Source organism: Oncorhynchus kisutch, linkage group LG18, assembly GCF_002021735.2.
Source record: "Oncorhynchus kisutch isolate 150728-3 linkage group LG18, Okis_V2, whole genome shotgun sequence".
In the NCBI taxonomy this organism is placed as follows: domain Eukaryota; kingdom Metazoa; phylum Chordata; class Actinopteri; order Salmoniformes; family Salmonidae; genus Oncorhynchus; species Oncorhynchus kisutch.
In genome coordinates, this window is record NC_034191.2 from 71,460,739 (window position 1) to 71,480,740 (window position 20,002).

The 20,002-nt window shown below is 41.7% G+C and overlaps 1 long non-coding RNA gene across 1 annotated transcript in view; it reads right to left on the reverse strand.

The window, feature by feature from the left end:
- Positions 1-18,765: 18,765 nt before the first annotated feature.
- The window catches only part of LOC109909514 (uncharacterized), a 93,900-nt gene continuing 92,663 nt past the window's right edge, over positions 18,766-20,002 (reverse strand). Inside the window, exon 3 of the long non-coding RNA XR_002257756.2 lies at positions 18,766-18,997. This is a non-coding gene — a long non-coding RNA (uncharacterized LOC109909514). The remainder of the gene's footprint in view (positions 18,998-20,002) is intronic.

Below are 20,002 nucleotides of genomic sequence, written 5' to 3' on the forward strand. Positions count from 1 at the left end.
TCTAGTTTTAGACTAATGATTACACCCCTGGTGTTCTACATCAAGAAGACATGCAAATGTAATAAGCATAGGCCTACTCATTTATGTATCTTCCATACCGTTTCTGGGAATTTCTTTCCTATCATTACGAAGTTTCCATCACATCTCAATATCACATAATCACGACAAGACACGGCGCAAAACTTAACAGGGTCCACTAAATAATTCTGAAACTGTCCTGCCCTGTCCGCAAATAAAATCCCCTAGAATAATCTAATAACACAAACTCCGGGTTAACATCTGGCGCGCCATCTGTCCGCTTTGTATTTTGGAGGGAGATACTCGCCCACAAACAGCTGAAGAATATTGACTGGATTTGGCTCCTCAATGGTTCATCATTATGACAGTGAAAAGTCAGTGATTAGTGCACGTGCTAATTGATCAATTACTGATTCCCGGTAGAACAGACAGTAACAATATTTCAACTTAGACAGTAACTTTGAACCGGGTTGTGACCACACCGATAAACCGCTAAGGAGACTCCGTCCTCCGATAATTAATCATAACTTTTCCACACTTTCAAGTTTCCTTTAAAATTATAACGTATGAACGCAGTAATGTATACATGTAGCCTATTCAAAATACACAAATAAGAAAGTCGTGTAAAACCACTAAGTTTTTCTAATAAGGGTAAGTTGTGAATTAACATTTCATGATGGCAGAGGGTTATGTACGCAGGGTTAAAAGGCTAATTTATAATCAACTGGTTTCAACCAGATTAACTAGATGGGCACAAGGGAACCTGGATAGAGAGGGAGAGATGACGTTTCTACCAGATTAACTAGATGGGCACAAGGGAACCTGGCTAGAGAGGGAGGAATGAAGAGGGGCGAAATGTGTATTCTTACATCCTCCTCCTCGTCCTCGCATGCGCGCCTCTGTTGTTGGTATTGGAAACGGGGCCGTAAGTCTTGACCGGGTCGCGGAGTCTTCACCACGTTCTCGTCTTCAACGATTTGCCCACCGAGTAGATGGCTCGACTCAGGTGGGTTGGGGAAAGATCTGTTGGTGTTGACCTTGCCCGTGAACCTCTGATACATCGAAGACATCATTGTTTATGGAGACAACCCTACAGCCTGTCAAGAGGGAAAATGTAAAGTAGGGATGTAGTCTTATTAACGCGCTGTTTAAAACTTGGATTTAGGCACGGGAGTCCTTTTTACGGTCGGAATCGGTGCCCTGAACAAGAAACACAATTATTGTCAAATTATATTTTCGATAATATATTGTCCCATTTCAGGTTTTTAGGATAATAAATTAGACAGGAAAGTCCAAGAAGAACGAGCCACAATTAGTTGAGGTCTTACTCTGAATTCACAGCACGTAGTTTCATCCTTCAAACCTTTTGGGAAATATGGATCCTTTCCATCCTATTCGATGCCGCAGCAATCGGGTTTCTGCGCCCTCCAAACTTGAACCAAAATGGATGAAGGTTTGCAAAAATGAATGAATCATTTACAGCATACAAAGCGATGGTTATCCGAAGCTGAAAGAGATAAGCTGCAATGCTCCTCCCCTCCTCCCCTCCGCCCCCCCCCCCCCCTTTACCCCTCTTTGCATAAGTGACCGGCGCTGATAGAGAACTGTTGAAATACTTAAATACCACATCACTCATTACCTCTAAAATAAACGGAACCCTCGAGTTCTGACCCATTTATCCAAGCGACAGCATATAAAAAAGAAACACACACCAAAGCTGTGTCAGCAAAAAAAATGAATTATAGTGCTTTGCAGATTGATTGCATGAGTGCATGAAATCTGTATTCCGATTATGATATTTTCCCCACAGTCTCCACCGGCGCTGCAGGTGCCATAGTATAAGACTGCCCCCATGTGGCGAAGCGGCAGGTGAGATAATAAAGGGCATGAAAGTCACCAACATTTATAAGACCGTTGTATTGTCACTCGATCCAGTTAAAGTTATATTACTGGGTAATCTAATTATTTTAAAACGATTAAAACCCAGTCATAGGGACAGTAAAAAGACACAGAATGTTGGTCAAACACTTGATATTATAAATAAATAAAGGTTAAATCAAATGAAGAAAATATCTGTGTGCCACAATGAAATTTATTTTACACCACATCAGACAAAGGCCAAAGAAGAGTTACAATAACTTCACTTTAATAGTAAAAGTCAGCCTTTCTTAACTATTGGGAGTGGGACTGGGGTACTATCAACTATTGAGATACCACCCTAAGAAATCTACACGGCAAGCAGCTGCACCATAGCATGGAGCATCATTTTGTAGCTGGGAAGCTTAAACTGCTATTCTGTTATGAACTGAAAAAAAAAGTGTTATGTATGCTTTTGGGTGTCTAATGTGATATTGAAAACTATTTTCTGAGCAGAGTTTCTAAGATGATTTTGACTTGTATTGCCTCAAGGAGTAATTGGATACACAAATCAAAATCTCTCTCTCCCATCTGCATGGTGTAAGGATCTATTTTCCAGCAGGTACCTGGGAGAGAGCATAATAATCTAAAACTAATCCTGGCTGTCTCTATGGCATACAGAACACTCCAGGTAGAGGAGTTCCTAGAATAAGGACATCTGCTGAGTACTGTGGGATTTGCATATGCAAAAGCCTCTGTAAACAATACATCCTGCAAAAACATTACCTGCAGGGACTGTGGTGCAGAGGCAATGAGTGTTGAGATTCACCCCCAAAAAACAAAACAAAAATCACAAGTCATTAACATACATCTAATAGTTTGTTAGAGTACAGAGGCACTGCATGACACGCACGCACACACACGCACACGCACACGCACACACACACACACACACACACACACACACACACACACACACACACACACACACACACACACACACACACACACACACACACACACACACGGCGGTTGGTGCTGTTTAATACAAAGAAGGATTTGTAAAAACATTTTTTTAGAAGCATGGCCTGATTTCTATTACAGCATGGATGACTGTCATTCATATTCTGTTCACCCAGCTCAATGATAGGTTTAGGCTACTGCATGATACTCAAATTTCCCCTATACCCATCATGATGTTGCTACAACCTAGACGAGAGAGGATTTGGAGTAATCAAACTGACAGACAGTGACACATACTGCCTTACACACTCTTGCCTGTATCTATGCTGATCTAGGGTGTAATCATTAGTTCAAACATCAGTGGTGTAAAGTACTTAAAGGAAAGGTTCGCCCATTTTGAATATTTTTTAAATATATTTTATTTAAATATTTTTATTTAACCAGGCAAGTCAGTTAAGAACAAATTCTTATTTTCAATGACGGCCTAGGAACAGTAGGTTAACTGCCTGTTCAAGGGCAGAACGACAGATTTTGTACCTTGTCAGCTCGGGGATTTGAACTTGCAACCTTTCCGTTACTAGTCCAATGCTCTAACCACTAGGCTACACTGTTATATTTTTTTTGTGCATCTCTGAGTGATGTTCTATCGATTCACTGGGTCATTTCATGATTTAATGTGTATCTGAGATACTGCCGAACAAGCAGGCAGAAATCCGTCCGGTATGACGTAGCACTGTGATAAAGTCTCTCTCACTACACTGTAAGTTAATAGCCTCTTGAAGCTAGGGGTCACTATTTTTATGTTTGGAAAAATAACATTCCAAAAGTAAATGGCCTATTTCTCAGGACCAGATGCTAGAATATGTATATAATTGACAGCCTAATGAAATATTCTTATTAAATATTTTTTTCTTTACATAGTTGAATGTGCTGACAACAAAATCACACAAAAATTATCAATGGAAATCAAATGTATCAACCCATGGAGGTCTGGATTTGGAGTTACACTCAAAATTAAAGTGGAAAACCACACTACAGACTGATCCAACTTTGATGTAATGTCCTTAAAACAAGTCAAAATGAGGCTCAGTAGTGTGTGTGGCCTCCACGTGCCTGTATGACCTCCCTACAACGCCTGGGCAACAGCATGTGACATTTATTATCAATCAGTGTTGCTTCCTAAGTGGACAGTTTGATTTCACAGAAGTGTGATTGACTTGGAGTTACATTGTTTTGTTTAAGTGTTCCCTTTATTTTTTTGAGCAGTGTATTATCGAATAGATATTTGAAAAACACCTTGAGGATTGATTATAAAAAACATTTGCCATGTTTCTGTCGACATTATGGATATCATTTGGAATTTGTGTCTGCGTTGTCGTGACCGCTATTTCCGGTGGATTCCTGGGCATAACGCACCAAACTAACGGAGGTATTTGGATATAAAAAAATATCTTTATGGAACAAAAGGAACATTTGCTGTCTAACTGGGAGTCTCGTGAGTGAAAAAATCCGAAGATCATCAAAGGTAAACGGTTAATTTGATTGCTTTTCTGATTTTCGTGACCAAGCTTCCTGATGCTAAGTGTACATAATGCTATGCTGGGCAATCGATAAACTAACAAACGCTTGTATTGCTTTCGCTGTAAAGCATAATTTCAAAATCAGAGACGACAGGGTGATTAACAAAAGGCTAAGCTGTGTTTCGCTATATTTCACTTGTGATTTCATGAATATGAATATTTTCTAGTAATATTTTTTGACTGTTGTGCTATGCTATTAAGCGGTTGCTGATGACAAATATACCAGATCCGGGATGGGTAGTTCTAAGAGGTTTAGGAGTAAGACGTTTAGATGATAGATATTATAGAAAGGAGATAGGAATTCAAAGAATAAAGGAACGTATAACCCCCCACCCAGCATACTGTCGACCAATCGCGTTCACGTTGTCATGCTGCGTCACGCGGTTGCTAAGCTAATCGTAACCGCAATCCCTTCTCAAAATCAGTATAAATGTTGAGAAACTTGCCTATTTTCATCAAAAGTACATCATGTCATGATTTCAAAGCTCTACGATACTACAAATATCAAGTTAATTATCTTACATCTCGGAAAAGATTTGTAATGTTGTAACTTTTGCTGACGAAATTTGTGCTAATGTTAGGTTTTTGACCTAGCGCCCAGTAGACTACCATTCACTCCATGAAGGAGAGTGCTACTTGTCTCAGAAATGCCCAGAATGCACTGTGCGGCCCATTGACGTAGCATAGGCAACGTTTCCCATCTCCTCAAAAGTATATCTGCCGTTGCGAATGTCAGATCTACTCTGAGGCACATCGATCTGCAGGTTGAACATGGTGAGATTGTAGACTCCTAGTTCATTTAGCCGATTTTACAGCTAACTAGTTACTTCACATGCTGATATTGTCTTTGGTATTATTGTGTGTAGCTACGTTTGCTTGCTAGCTAGCTGTCACATGCGCTTACTTACAAGCCTTCAACCAACAACCTTTGAATTCTCTCTCACTCTCACTATATCTCACCTCCTCACCTCATTTCCTTTCCTTCCCCATCTCCCCCACCAAGCCTATAAAGTGCTAGGCTAGGAGATGTGGATAGAATACACAGTAAATGTGATTTCATTTAAGCAGCAGTCCCCTGCGGTGCAGTAGCTAAAGGTGGATCTAGCTCCTTTCACTAAACCTGGCGCTGTGGGGAATGGATTCAACCACAGAGCTTAAAAAGAGGGCATCGCTGCATCCCAGGCAGGGTGGTTATCGGTGTGAAGGAATTGGCCTATCTGGTGTGCTCTAGAGTGCCATCTCACATCTCAATAGCAGACAGAGAACATGAGCCAAGTCCAGGTGCAGAACAGGGGCATGGTACTTACAGTCCTAGAACTGTAGGGATTCCTCTGCAGTAAGACTTATGTGCCTAGTTATCATCTACACTGAGTAAAAGCAACTGTAGGCCCAACCCTTTATTCTTTAGATTACTGTTGAGTGCAAATGTCTACAACTATCCATTGATGGCATTTTCCATGTTCATGTGTAGATATAGAGCAGTACAAATAACAGCAGTTAGTAAAGGCACCACAAGGTAAAGTAGTGATGTCGCTGTCTGTGGTACAGGATCAGAAACATGCATATGACAGGGATGCTGCCGCTGTCAGTGGAACCCGAACTGTCACATCATGAAGCATATTTGCCTCAGACAACAGCTTAACCTATTCTATGCACACTGGCCCATTGCCTGGGCAAACACGACACATTCAACTCTTCATTGCAGCCGAGTGGACTGGACACATGAAGCCGTTTCCCCAAAACAAATCAACACTGGCACCTAGTGGATGGATAATGGTGTATTTATGTGTTTATGCACATTTACATTTATTCTTGCTTTTTTCCCCCGGTTGTAATATATTTCCCACATCCCCTTTAACTCTGGGTGTACAGAAGTCACAACTATCCTGGGTAATGGCAGTATTGATCCTCGATATCTGAAGCCAAGGAATAATGGCTGAGGTGTGTGACAGCATTCTGAGTGAGATATGGGGCGCAGAGAGAAATAGGACGGGAGAGGATACATTCATGGTGGATATTTCCTATACCAACCCATGTCCTTTCCTAATGTGTTACTCAATGTATCACCTATCAGTCAGTGCACTACATTCCAATCTGATACAGAATTACATACATCGGGGGAAAATTTACTAGTTCAATAAAACAAAATCTCTCCAATACATCCCTTATTCCTATGAGTCTCTCGAATCAGAAATGCCTTCTGAGATTCCTCTCAGAGACAATCCTTGCCGATTTAGGCCCGGTAAGGTATTGTCCATCTCCATTCTATATGATGGATGTTATCTAATTCCGCTCTGCATTATGTGAGCTACACATATCTAATCTACCGTCTCCCAAAGGAACTCAGCTTTTCCAGACAGAAGCAGATTGTGGATCCATGTCTCCCAAACTGGGGACATGGGGGATAAGAGCCTGGCTCCTAGGGAGGAGGTGTGGTGCAGTGGCAGCTCTCTGACAGCGACTGGCAGACTGACGGTCGGTCACACACACACACACACACACACACACACACACACACACACACACACACACACACACACACACACACACACACACACACACACACACACACAGTACTCAGGGTGGTCAATCACCCTGTTACCTTAAATGACAGGCCAACAAAGAAGCCCAACAGTTAGGCTAAATGAGAGATGGGTGACATTGAACAACATATCATATATGACTATCAACAATAGCAAGACAATGCATTCAGTATACACTGACCCTACAACAACAATTGAAAAGGGTCCTTACTGTGAGACAGACGAATTTCTTTCAATCCAAAATTAAATTCATAACGCAAGTTCTCTGTCCTAAATTGGTAATCAGAAACTGGGATCGGTCTACTGATTCCATTAACTCTGCATTAAAACATGGTAAATGCCAAATGTTATCAGCCTAACACAATAAACTGTGTATCCAAACAATTACTAAAACTCCTAATCTACTCTTCTACTGCCTGATGCAGAAAATAAGTCTCTTAAACACTATTTCTCCCAATGGATGCTCTCTTCTGTCCCCAGTAAAACTCTTCTATTGGGTTAAATGAGTCAAAGATTGATGGGACAGAATTAGAACACTGCCAACAATGTGTTTCAGAATGCTCCTTTCCTCCATCACCAGTGACAGACTCATTTGATTGCTACAGTGGGTACAGTGAGTATTAGTGTCTTTACAGTAGCAGTATGTACAGTGAGTAACAATGTCTTTATGGTAGCAATGACAGCAGCACCATGTAAATGATTGGCAACTAGGTAGAAGTCATAAAAGTGAAATTCCCTCATACGAAGTTTAAAGGAAGTTGAGACTTTTGAGGAGGGAAAGTATCAGAATATCAGGGGGAAAAGAAAAAAAACCTCTTAGAAAGGGAATAGAGCAGAGGAGAGCGATGGAGCGAGGGATCGAGAGAGAAAAAGCCCATGAATTTATCCTCTCTTGTCCCATTTCTCTCTGCGCCCCATATCTCACTCAGAATTCTGTCACACACCTCAACCTTTATTCCTTGGCTTCAGATGTTGAGGATCAATACTGCCATTACCCAGGATATTTGGGACTGCTGTACACCCCGAGTTAAAGGGTAGAAACTTAGCCCCCATAATACTGGCTGTTACATGTAACCCCCCTGGAAGCGCCTGCGATGTTTCATGAACGTGACATGGTCTAGAAAATGTATCTGACACAAAGATGGCTACGCTTATCTCCTCATGAGGTGGCAATCCTTAAGTATAAAGCATGATGTGAGAGTGTGTGTGTGTGAGTGTGTGTTTTTCAGAGAGTGTGTTTGGCCACCAGTAGCGGCTGGTTTGATTGACAGATAGAGATTGAAGGTGCCAGAGCTTGACCGTGTTGGTCTTAAAGCCAAAAGGTGAAATTAATAGGTCCCGTCATTGGTTTCACCACAACACCCACTGACCTACACCAATCAAAATACAACACATATGGTGATTGACACCTCCATTATACCAGCACTCTAATGGGAAAAAAACAGTACATCCATCATGAAGTAAACAAAATTTTATAAATGACAAATGGGGGAAAAGTTTCAATAAACCATTTTGCCCACTGTGCAGTTTTATGATGTGTCGGAATCAACTGTGGAATTCTGTAGCACACTGACATGAAGCATGGGAAATTGAGTCCCAATCCTATTCGAAATGGGCAAGATAAAGTCCCTGGGAAATTTAGAGGGACAGAGAGGGTAGGGGGTGAGGAGGGAGGGATTGTGTGTGTGGGAAAACATTGGAGAGCGAGATGTAGGCTATGTGCAAGCACAAGGATGGGAGAAAAATACAGTTATGTTATCTCCCACTATTCTTCTCCGTTACTCCCACTATTCTATAAACTAACTAAAATGTTTCCAAAATATAGCCACTTAAATAAGTGTACACATATGGTTTACATTTTTCAAAGGTGCTTTGTTCAGATTGCCATAGTGAATATATGTGAGGGGTGCCCAACCCTGGGATGTATTCATTAGTCGGATTCAATTGCGAAACGTTTTGTATCTTGCAAAACGTTTTGCAACAGAATTAGTTTACCATTTACTCTAGGAACCAAACGGAAGTAAACAGAACAAACAAAACGAAACGGGGAGGGACCTACATACATTTTTCCAATAGTAACTTTCATTTTCGTTTTGGCTAATGGTTTCTGTTGGCAAAATGTTTTGCAACAGACAAAACGTTTAACAACAGAATCTAACTCATGAATACACCCCTCATTTTGGAAACTAGTTTGAGGATGGGTAAATCATAGAAATGTATTATATTTCTATGGGGCCAATGTCCTTTCGGGACCTTGGTTGTCCATGGCTGGGGATAGGTTTGTTTGCTAGCAATTAGGGATGGGGATTTGAAATAATTTCACTATTTGAATAATATCATGACATTTTTCGGATACCCGGATAGTCGAAAAGCGTTATTATTATGTTTCCTTTGTTGAAACTGCTGCGCAGCCTGCACAACTCGGGAGATAAGGTGCACGCTGCGCCAGGGCGGGGGATGGGCAGGGGCCTGTGCTGTGTCGCGGTTTTCCCAGCAAATTGTGTTACGGGTAGAAATGTATTGGTCGCGGGTTGCAGTTTTCGGGCTACTTCTAAATTGCACTACGGCCGCAATGGCATTTCTCTCTTATTTTATTTTTTATATATTAATAATTCATTTCACTGATACCTGCAGGCAGTGAGGCAGGCTGCTGGGTGAGTGGTGAGAAGGGAGGGCCTGAGGGGTGTTGAGAGAGCACTGCAGGCAGCTGAGTGAGTGAGTGAGTGAGTGAGTGAGTGAGTGAGTGAGTGAGTGAGTGAGTGAAATGAGTGGAGAGCAGCACGCGAACACGTCATGACAAACAATGGTGTAGTCTAAGGGGTTCCAAAACTTTTTCACTCAGCCTCCCCTTCCAGCATTGGGGACCATCCCGTGGCCCCGTGCGAGTGAGTGCCACATCTATTTCTTTGGGCACATGCACTGTTCCTGGTGCAAACTGTTCACACCCCTCATTTCCTTCAATTATCCACATTTTGTCATGGGGTGCAGAGAAAATGTGCAGTCTTAGAGCTCATCTACTTTCAATTTGAAACATTTTGCCATGTCTAATGTGTATTCATGTGATATAAGAGTGACTCGAACATTTCTACAAAATCTATGAGCTAAAAAAACAAGCTAAAAAACATTAGCTGACATGGGCTAGTTGATCTAGACAAGTTATAAATAGCTCTCTAAGATATGAAATGACTACCATGACGAGGAAAACTGATATAGCACTACCCAATTTTGAAATGTCACCTTGTGCATTCTACTATTATAACTTTCAAGAGTAAATTGAAAGCCGGACTCAGTTCTGTTTGTTATGGTCCTCTGTAGCTCAGTTGGAAGAGCATGGTGCTTGCAACGGCAGGGTGCTGGGTTTGATTCCCAGTTTACCCACCTATATTTTTACCACTGCATCACTGATGACAAGTGATGTGAGACGTTGAACAATGGACTAACAGCACTAGCTAGTTGCTTACTTCTCCCTCATGTGGTAACTTCTCTCTTACAGCAAACATAATAATAATTGGGCTATACCCAGGAACCCTGGTGGTGGGTGTGACACAGGTGGGAGAGAGAAAAGTAGTCACTAACTAGACAAACGTGTAAATGCCATAGGTTATATATCATCCCATCTGGCAGTGCCTGCCTTTACTGCATCAAATCAATGTAAAGAAGCTATCTTTATTAGCCAGATGTAGCTCCCGTCCTTGTCTACAACAACTCCATTCAGATTAAACAGCTTACCTGTCGGTTGCTCATTGTAGTCTACTCCTTCTCATTTAGCTAACTTAATTACATCATTTTAATTCCATTTTACATTAATTAGAGACCTCCCGCTTCTCGTTGCTACACATGGAGCCTCTGACTGGTGCCAACAACAAGCTACACGCGTGAAACCTATGTAGGCTACACACTATGTCTTTATGGGGCGCACATCATAAAAGCTACATTAAAAAGATATGTTATTATATTAAATTAAGAATTTCAAATGTCATGGTATATCCTTGTGTAGCAATGTCACCGGGAGCCTGCAGGACATGTAGACTAGCAGTCAGACCAGGAAGCTGCCTGCCTGGCTGCACCTCCCTGGTTTATTTTTTGTTTTTAGCACCCAAACCTAATTTTATTAGTACCTCCAGATGTCCTGAAAATATGAGTTGGTGAGGTGGAGATGTAGAGAATGGGAGGAGTAGAGAGGTGGAGAGCAGGGAGAGGTGGAGAAGTAGAGAGCGGGGAGAGATAGAGTGGGAGGCACGGTAGAGTGGGGAGAGGTGGAGAGGTAGAGAGTGGGGCGAGGTAGAGTGGGAGGCAAGGTAGAGTGGGGAGAGGTGGAGAGGTAGAGAGTGGGGAAAGGTGGAGAGGTAGAGTGAGGAGAGGTAGAGTGGGAGGCAAGGTAAAGTGGGAGAAGGAGGAGAGGTGGAGAGGTAGAGATTGGGGAAAGGTGGAGAGGTAGAGTGAGGAGAGGTAGAGTGGGAGGCAAGGTAAAGTGGGGAGAGGTGGAGAGGTAGAGAGTGGGGAAAGGTGGAGAGGTAGAGTGAGGAGAGGTAGAGTGGGAGGCAAGGTAAAGTGGGAGAAGGAGGAGAGGTGGAGAGGTAGAGATTGGGGAGAAGGAGGAGAGGTAGAGTGAGGAGAGGTAGAGTGGGAGGCAAGGTAAAGTGGGAGAAGGAGGAGAGGTGGAGAGGTAGAGATTGGGGAGAAGGAGGAGAGGGAGAGTGAGGAGAGGTAGAGTGGGAGGCAAGGTAAAGTGGGAGAAGGAGGAGAGGTGGAGAGGTAGAGATTGGGGAGAAGGAGGAGAGGGAGAGTGAGGAGAGGTAGAGTGGGAGGCAAGGTAAAGTGGGAGAAGGAGGAGAGGTGGAGAAGTAGAGATTGGGGAGAAGGAGGAGAGGTGGAGAGGTAGAGATTGGGGAGAAGGAGGAGAGGGAGAGTGAGGAGAGGTAGAGTGGGAGGCAAGGTAAAGTGGGAGAAGGAGGAGAGGTGGAGAGGTAGAGATTGGGGAGAAGGAGGAGAGGGAGAGAGGTAGAGATTGGGGAGAAGGAGGAGAGGTGGAGAGGTAGAGATTGGGGAGAAGGAGGAGAGGGAGACAGTATAAAAGTAGAGGATATAGTGGAAGAAACAAGATAATATACATTATTTCAGAAGTTCAGAGTCCCCCTTTGCTTCCATTATCAAAGAATGGAACACAATATTTGTAGATAAATATTTACAGCATTTACATATTTTCCCCAGTACCTTACAAGGAACCCTCTAATAAATCTATGAAATTAAATTCTTCACACGCACAGATATACACCTCTGCTTGCTAGAAGCATGTCTAACCGCAGCGTAACGATCCTTGCTTGTGCAAAGCTTCAATTACTACCCAAAACTTCCTCCATTATTTGACAGCTTTTTAATTTGTTGTGGTAGCAAGTCCCGTCAAATTCTTGACTCAGGGCCGATTCAATTGACCTAAAAAACTTTAGCTAATGCTTTACTTTGGAAAAATCTATGCATTTAATTCCACATTATTCATTTTTATGCCTTGCTTTTTCATTTGGTATTCAGGCCAGGAGAAGGAAAAGGTGGTGTGAGTGACAACAAAAGCAACAGGCCTAAAGTCATTATCGATTTGTTTGTGGAGAATTATGACTATAAAGGCCAGGAGGAATCTGCCCGGGAGACGAATGTCCCCTAAGAAAAATCCCTTATTCTTATTCTATCCCTTATTCTTATTCTTATTCCTTATCCTTATTCTTATTCTATCCGTTGATATGTCTTACATTTTACATTTTGTAATGAGAGAAAATGATGAAATGACAATTTGTTTTTGTGATTTCCACTCCCCAGTAATTCTCTTCACAATCTTGCATTTCTCTCTGTACAGACCATTTCTGGATGGAATACAGGTCTAAACTAAACAGAAGGATCCTATAGCAGTGTTTCTCAAACCTCGCTTCTGGGACCTTCAGTTGTTTCACAATTTTGTTGTTGCCCTGAACTATCACACCTGACTAGCACTACACCCGATTCAACTAGTCAAGGGCTTGATGATGTTAAGTTGACAAGTTGAACCAGTTAGTTCTGAAATAGATCATGTAAAGGCTTGGGGTCCCTGAGGAGAGGTTTGAGAAAGGTCCTTGCTATCTGGGATCCTTGACATTTAAAATGGTTACGATAAGGGTTAAGGTTGGGGTTAGGTGAGGGTCATGGTTAAGTTAGGGTAAGGACGTCCCAAGGATCCCGGATTGCACTAACGTTTGGGAAATGCTGCCCCACGACACTGGCCCTCAATAGCCACAGCTAGTCCTACACCTGTCTATACTAGCAGAAACCATCTCACTTCCAAATGACTACATTACAAACACAGTTCATCCTCCTAGAATAAATCACCACATTCCACTCCCAAATAAACCACCAACCAGCATCTCTAAACCTGGGACTTATCTCCCCACCTCAGAGTTGCAGCATGATCATTGTACAAAGATTAGCTTGGTCTGAGCTGGGGCACTATATTTCATGGGAGTACTGTAGTGTGAGAGAGACAGAGTGGAATTAGATGCATTAGCTGGGAAATGGTACGTCTTAACGAAAAGGAGTGATGTTACTTGCTCCGGGGAGGTATGAGGTGGGAATGTGAAGCCTTATATTAAAGCTTGCACATCAATAACCTACAAGTCTCTCCGTATTACATCATGGCTGCCGTTGAGCTCTACGTCATCTGATCTTAGTAGAGGTGACCTCAGGTTTAAGGACTAACTAACCTGTGCCCCCGCACATTGACTAGGTACCGGTACCCCATGTATAGAGCCTCGTTATTGTTATGTACATGTGTGTTACTTTTTGATTATTTAGTAAATATTTTATTAACTCTATTGCTTGAACTGCGTTGTTGGTTAAGGGTTTGTAAGTATTTTACGGTATGTTGTATTCGGCGTATGTGACAAATAACATTTGATTTGATTTGACAAGGGATGACAGTAGATCCTGGTTGATCACATTAGTGATGAGCCCCTGCCTACTTTCAGGCTATGCTAAAACCCTACACCCCAACCCAAGCACTCCATTCTGACACCTCCCGCTCAGCCCAACTCCAAGCTCTTCTCTGTCCTGGCACCCCAACGGTAGAACCATCTTCCCCCTGAATCTAGGACAGCAGAGTCCCTGCCCATCTTCAGAAAATATCTAAAACTCTACCTCTTCAAAGAGTATCTTAAATAATCCCACAGCATAATGTTTGAGGTTAAAGGGAAATGGAAACACTTCAGGAAGTATAGCTAAGCAAAGAGATGTATTCAATCCACTAATACTAATGTGGATTTAACAGAGAAACATCTCTATTTTTAGGATTTTGTTACAGTTAACTGGTGTTCTAAAGCCTAGTGTTTCCATTTCCCTTTAAGGGATAGGGGTAGGGAGCCAAATTGGGACAGGTGAATTGTTTCTTTTCTGACCCTGTAGTGTTGGCCCATCTTAAAATATCTAAATGTCTAAGCTCTGTTCTGGAGTGTGGAACATACCGCACCACTCTGGGCCTGGATTCTTTGAAAACACACCATGTATAAAACTCCAACTACATTGGAACTTTTGTTTAAAATTAAAACCACAATTGAATCTCATGAACTGTCCATCTTTGCATCCATAGCGCCATCTATGAATTTAAGGACCAAAAGGTTCCTTTACAGCTTCTACCCCCAAGCCATAACAATGCTGAACAATTAATCAAATGGCCACCCGGACTATTACATTGACCCCCCCCCCCCCCCCCGGTACCGGTACCCCCTGTATATAGCCTCGTTATTGTTATTTATTGTGTTACTTTGTATTATTATTTAATTGTGTTGCTTTAGTTTATTTGGTCAATATTTTCTTAATTCTTCTTGAAATGCACTGTTGGTTAAGGGCTTGTAAGTAAGCATTTCAAGGTAAGGTCTACACTTGTATTCAGCGCATGTGACAAATAAAGTTTGATTTTATGTGGATTTAACATGTACCATCAATAAGGGATCATAGATTTCACCTGGTCAGTCTATGTCATGAAAAGAGCAGGTGTTCTTAATGTTTTGTCCAGTGTATAACTAGACTGGGGAGGATTTAACAAGGCAGCTCTAGCCCCTGATTTAACTCCCAGCCTTGAGAGAAGGAGAGTTTGGAAGGCTAGCATTAAGGGGGCCGCTATCCCATCAACAAACCACCTGCCCATGACTGTGCCCAAAGCAAAAAGCTCCTGCATCACACTCTGGTGCCTACCTATGCCAAATGCATCAAGGTGTGACTCTCGTTCATAATTAAAAGCTGAATATCATTTAACTAGAAAAGTATAATAAAATAGCTTTTAATAGTGAGTGAGCGTTGCGCTCCATTCTCTTGGATGTTCTTGTGATTTTTTTGGGACTGCACCTCAACTTATTGAAGCGCTGTCGACTCCTTTCCAGGCTATGCCAATGGGCAACATCACCCCTGCGAACTCCATCGCCTTTGTGGGTGCCGGGAGTGGCAATGCACACACCTAGCGGGAATACAGCAACAACTTCCAAGAACAACTACTACTTATAATGCAGTCATAAATAAAGGTATCATTGTGCAAATCATTTGAATGTATTCTTCATACAGAGAACAGGGACAGTGAACTTCACCAAAGCATTTAGCAACCAAATTAATTTCAATATGCAACAACTTACAATTCCACATTTAAAGAGCATTGACGGTTAGGGCGAGCCCTTACCTTTTCTGATTTGGAGCAGGTGGTATTCTGTTGCATCTGGGTGACTATTAGCATGGCTGAATCGACACAGGACTCTTCAAAATGCACTCCTCTGCCTCCCCCTCCTCAACGGAAAAGTCCTCAGGAAAGTCTTTAGTGTGGAGTGGGAGGATTAGCGTAGCCCTCTCTCTCTCACACACACTCCAAGCTGTACTTTCTCTCTCCAGCGACAAGGTTCCTGTCTTCAGGGTTGTGCGATCCGTTCCCAATGAGGGATGGGTTTGGAATGCGGGTGTGTTTCAGCCTCTCACTTCTAGTCGTCTTTCTTGCTCCCCCTTTATCTCGCTCCCTCTATAGTTATTTCTCTATCCCTCTTTAACTCTCTCCCCCAGTCTCTCGATCCTTGTTATTGACTCTCGATTCCTTTGTTTGGTTTATCCGTTCTTTCTTTCAACTCTTGACTCCCACCCTCTTTTTCCTCACTCTTCTCCCCACTCTCCCTGTTAATCTCTTTCCCACAGCGGTATTTTTCGGTGGGTTCAGCACCTGAGCTAAATTGGAGCTTTGAGCCTAAGCTGCAGGCTAGGTATAGGGGAGGCATCTGTCAGAATGCAGAGCCAAGAGTGTACTATAGCAACATTAGTGAGATAAAAGTATTAGGCTTTTCTTTTAAAGTGTGTGGGTGTGTGTGCTAGCATGTATGTGTGTACGATTGACTCAGCGAATGAAAGGGATTGTATAATCATGTGAGAGAGAGAGTCAGAGTATTTAACTGAAGAGGAAGATGGTGGTTTGTGTGCGTGTTTCTATGTGTCTCGATTCACATATCTGTTGCTGCCTGCCAAACAATGGATCAATTCAAATGGATCATTTTAAATCAGTCCCAGTGTTAGGCTGTGATAAAGCGCCAGTGATATTTATGTACGCTGCGTTGCAAGTCTGAAATTACGCCGCCTCCTCCGAGGATAGGTCCCTGGCGTAATACAAGATGCAGATTTATTTATGTAGCACTTTAGGCAGGGGCATTGCGAGTCAAAGTGCCAAAAGGGAAAAAAGCAACCAATTTATGCTGGCACAACACTGGCAGCCTCAGCAAAGGCGCTTCCACTAAATGAGGGGCACGAGGAGGACTGGAGATGAGAGAGGGGGTAGAAAGGTGGGCTTGGAAAAAGATTGAGTTTCTTCCAAAAGATGAGTGAAGCATACGTGTCTGTAACAAGTAATCTCAGCTTTCTATAAATGCTGTTTATCATTCCACACAACACAGAGACCTATCCATAGAGACTGGTTGAACATCACTAGGGTGACCACATTTAAAATACCAAAATTATGGACACAGGATGATTTTGGGGGACAATCTAGGGAGAGTGTAGCCCTACACATCTCCTTCCCTCTGCAAGCTAATTGAAGCGCATGTAGCGTAGGACTCTTGCCGAGCGAAATTTGGTGATGCAGAAAAGAGAGACCACGTGTGTCTTTTGTTATGAAAATCAGGGAATATTTGGCCAAGGAAACATTTCTGGTTGTTCTCAGGCAATGTAAACAGTTACAAAGGGAGATATTTAAAACGTAACTGAGTGAATTTGCAACAAATATGTTGAATTAGCTAATAATAAACATGTTATAAGGTAATTTCGCAGAAGATGTATCTTTCAGTATAATACAGCTATTTACTAATACGTAGCTCTTCCTTAGAAGCACGCTTTTTGAAAGTGGTTTACTGTCCTATGCAAGTGTTGCTGGAATTTAGGCAAAAGGATTTGACAAATGTGATTGTTTAATGATATGGCAATGGCCTACTTCTCGAATTACGATTTGCAGAATATCAGATCTTATCAACGATTGGATTACATCACCTGTACCACATCCTGATATACACTGAGGGTACAAAACATTAAGAACACCTTCCTAATATTGAGTTTTTCCCCCTTTTGCCCTCAGAACAGGCTCAATTGTCAGGGCATGGATACTACAAGGTGTCAAAAGCGTTCCACATGGATGCTGGCCCACATTGACTCCAACTAATTCACACAGTTGTCAAGTTGGCTGGATGTCCTTTGGTTGGAGAACCATTCTTGATACACACAGGAAACTGTTGAGCGTGAATAACCCAGCAGCGTTGCAGTTCTTGACACAAACCAGTGAGCCTGGCACCTACTACCATAGGCACTTGAACATTTTGTCTTACCCAGTCACCCATTGAATGGCACACATACACATCCATGTCTGAATTGTCTCAAGGCTTAAAAATATTTATTTGACATGTCGCCTCCCCTTCATCGACATTGATTGAAGTGAATTTAACAAGTGACATCAATAAGGGATCATAGCTTCCACCTGGATTCATCTGGTCAGTCTATGTCATGGGAAGAGCCAGTGTTCTTAATGTTTTGTACACTCAGGGTATATCTTGTCCTAAGCGCAACGTGACTGCAAAAGAGACAGGTTAGAATGTAAATTCTCATCAAATTAACGCAACAAATATACCTTTTTTTTAAATAAATTATTGGTGTTTTAATTTGTTGATAAAATACGGGACTTGATTGTTTGGTTAAGGGACAAAGGTACAAAATGCGGGATTGTCCCGGGACATGTGGTCACCCAATACATCACACAACCTTGATGTTACTCTGATATAAACTAAAATATGAAGGATTGAGTTAACTTCAAGTAATTTACAAGTCACCATTGACAAGGGTAAGACTAGAGGCTTATGATGACACATACAGTGCATAAATACAAAAGTGTGAAGTGATTGATAAAAAGACCAACAGACAGCAGTGGCAAATGACATCTGGAGAACAAAACCGAAATAAATCACAGAATACCACACATACAGATGTAGGATCTTAATTTGAGCCAATTTGCTACAGTAGTAAAATAATCCTACAGCAATAGGAAATGTGAATTATTATGTGGATTATAATTAATGGATATTTTTGTAGAGGTTGATAAATACTTTATTTGGGCAAATCAAGTCTGAAATATCTAAATGTAAATGACAAACTTTAGAAGCCTTTTAAAAACCCAAATACACTACAAGTTTGCTTTTCCTGCTTTGCAGAAAAAATTATCAGCAACAAAAGATTGATCAAATTAAGAGCCTACATCTATATTCTGAAAGGTTTTAAGTGGAAGTGGCTCATCAATAATGTATGGAAACACAGAATTTTCTGCTAATATCCACAGCAATTATGGATATTCAGGTATTACGCCCGAGGGTTGGATCTTTGAGAGATTTGGAGAAAACCTGCAGCACAATCTCAGCAGGTCCATCTGGGAGACTGACACAGGTGCAAGCCCAGCACATTTCTCTGGGAGGTCTGCGTTTCGGAGGTTGACACAGCCAATAGCTAGTACAGGAAACGGCACTTGAAAAACGAAAGGAAAATATTTAAGAATAGCTCAGGTCCCTGTGAATGACAAATATGAGTATTCATAGTCGTAGTCAAACATTAATTGAGAATAGTTGAATTGAGAAATTTAATTTTGTTGAGTTTGTATTCATGTATCCAGCAAATGTCAACAGCTTGGCTATTGTGTGTGGGCAAACACACCCACCTTATAATTATCCACCATGACTATTAAAGTGTTGTGCAAATGTTTAATGTTCTCACTTCAACGTTCAACGCTTACATCTGCTCCAACTGATCAGTCAATTATCATCATCTACTGAATTCTATATTGCAGAGCAACATATATTGAACATCACTGAGTGCTCTGACGAAGGTGTGCAAACAATTCTCCTCTCTCCATCGTTTTTGAATTTGATGCTCCGACTGTCTAACTTTCATTGCTGTGATTATTAGTGAGCTCGACACAGTCAACAAACTGTATGAATGTAGCTCCATTATCATTTATACACACATTTATACACATTTTCTACTATGAAATAACATATATGGAATCAAATCTAAATATATTTTAGATTCTTCAAAGTAGCCACCCTTTGCCTTGATGACAGCTTTGCACACTCTTGGCATTCTCTCAACCAGCTTCATGAAGTTGTCACCTGGAATCCATTTAAATTAACAGGTGTGCCTTGTTAAAAGTTAATTTGTGAAATGTCTTTCCTTCTTAATGTGTTTGAGCCAATTAGTTGTGTTGTGACAAGGTAGAGGTGGTATACAGAAGATAACCCTATTTGGTAAAATACCAAGTCCATACTATGGCAAGACTGTACGGAACATTTCAAGAACTTTGAAAGTTTCTTCGCAAAAACCAAGTGCTATGATGAAACTGGCTCTCATGAGGACTGCTACAGGACAGAAAGAGCCAGAGTTACCTCTGCTGCAGAGGATAAGGTCATTGGAGTTACCAGCCTCATAAATTGCAGTTCAAATAAATGCTTTCAAGTAACAGACACATCTCAACAT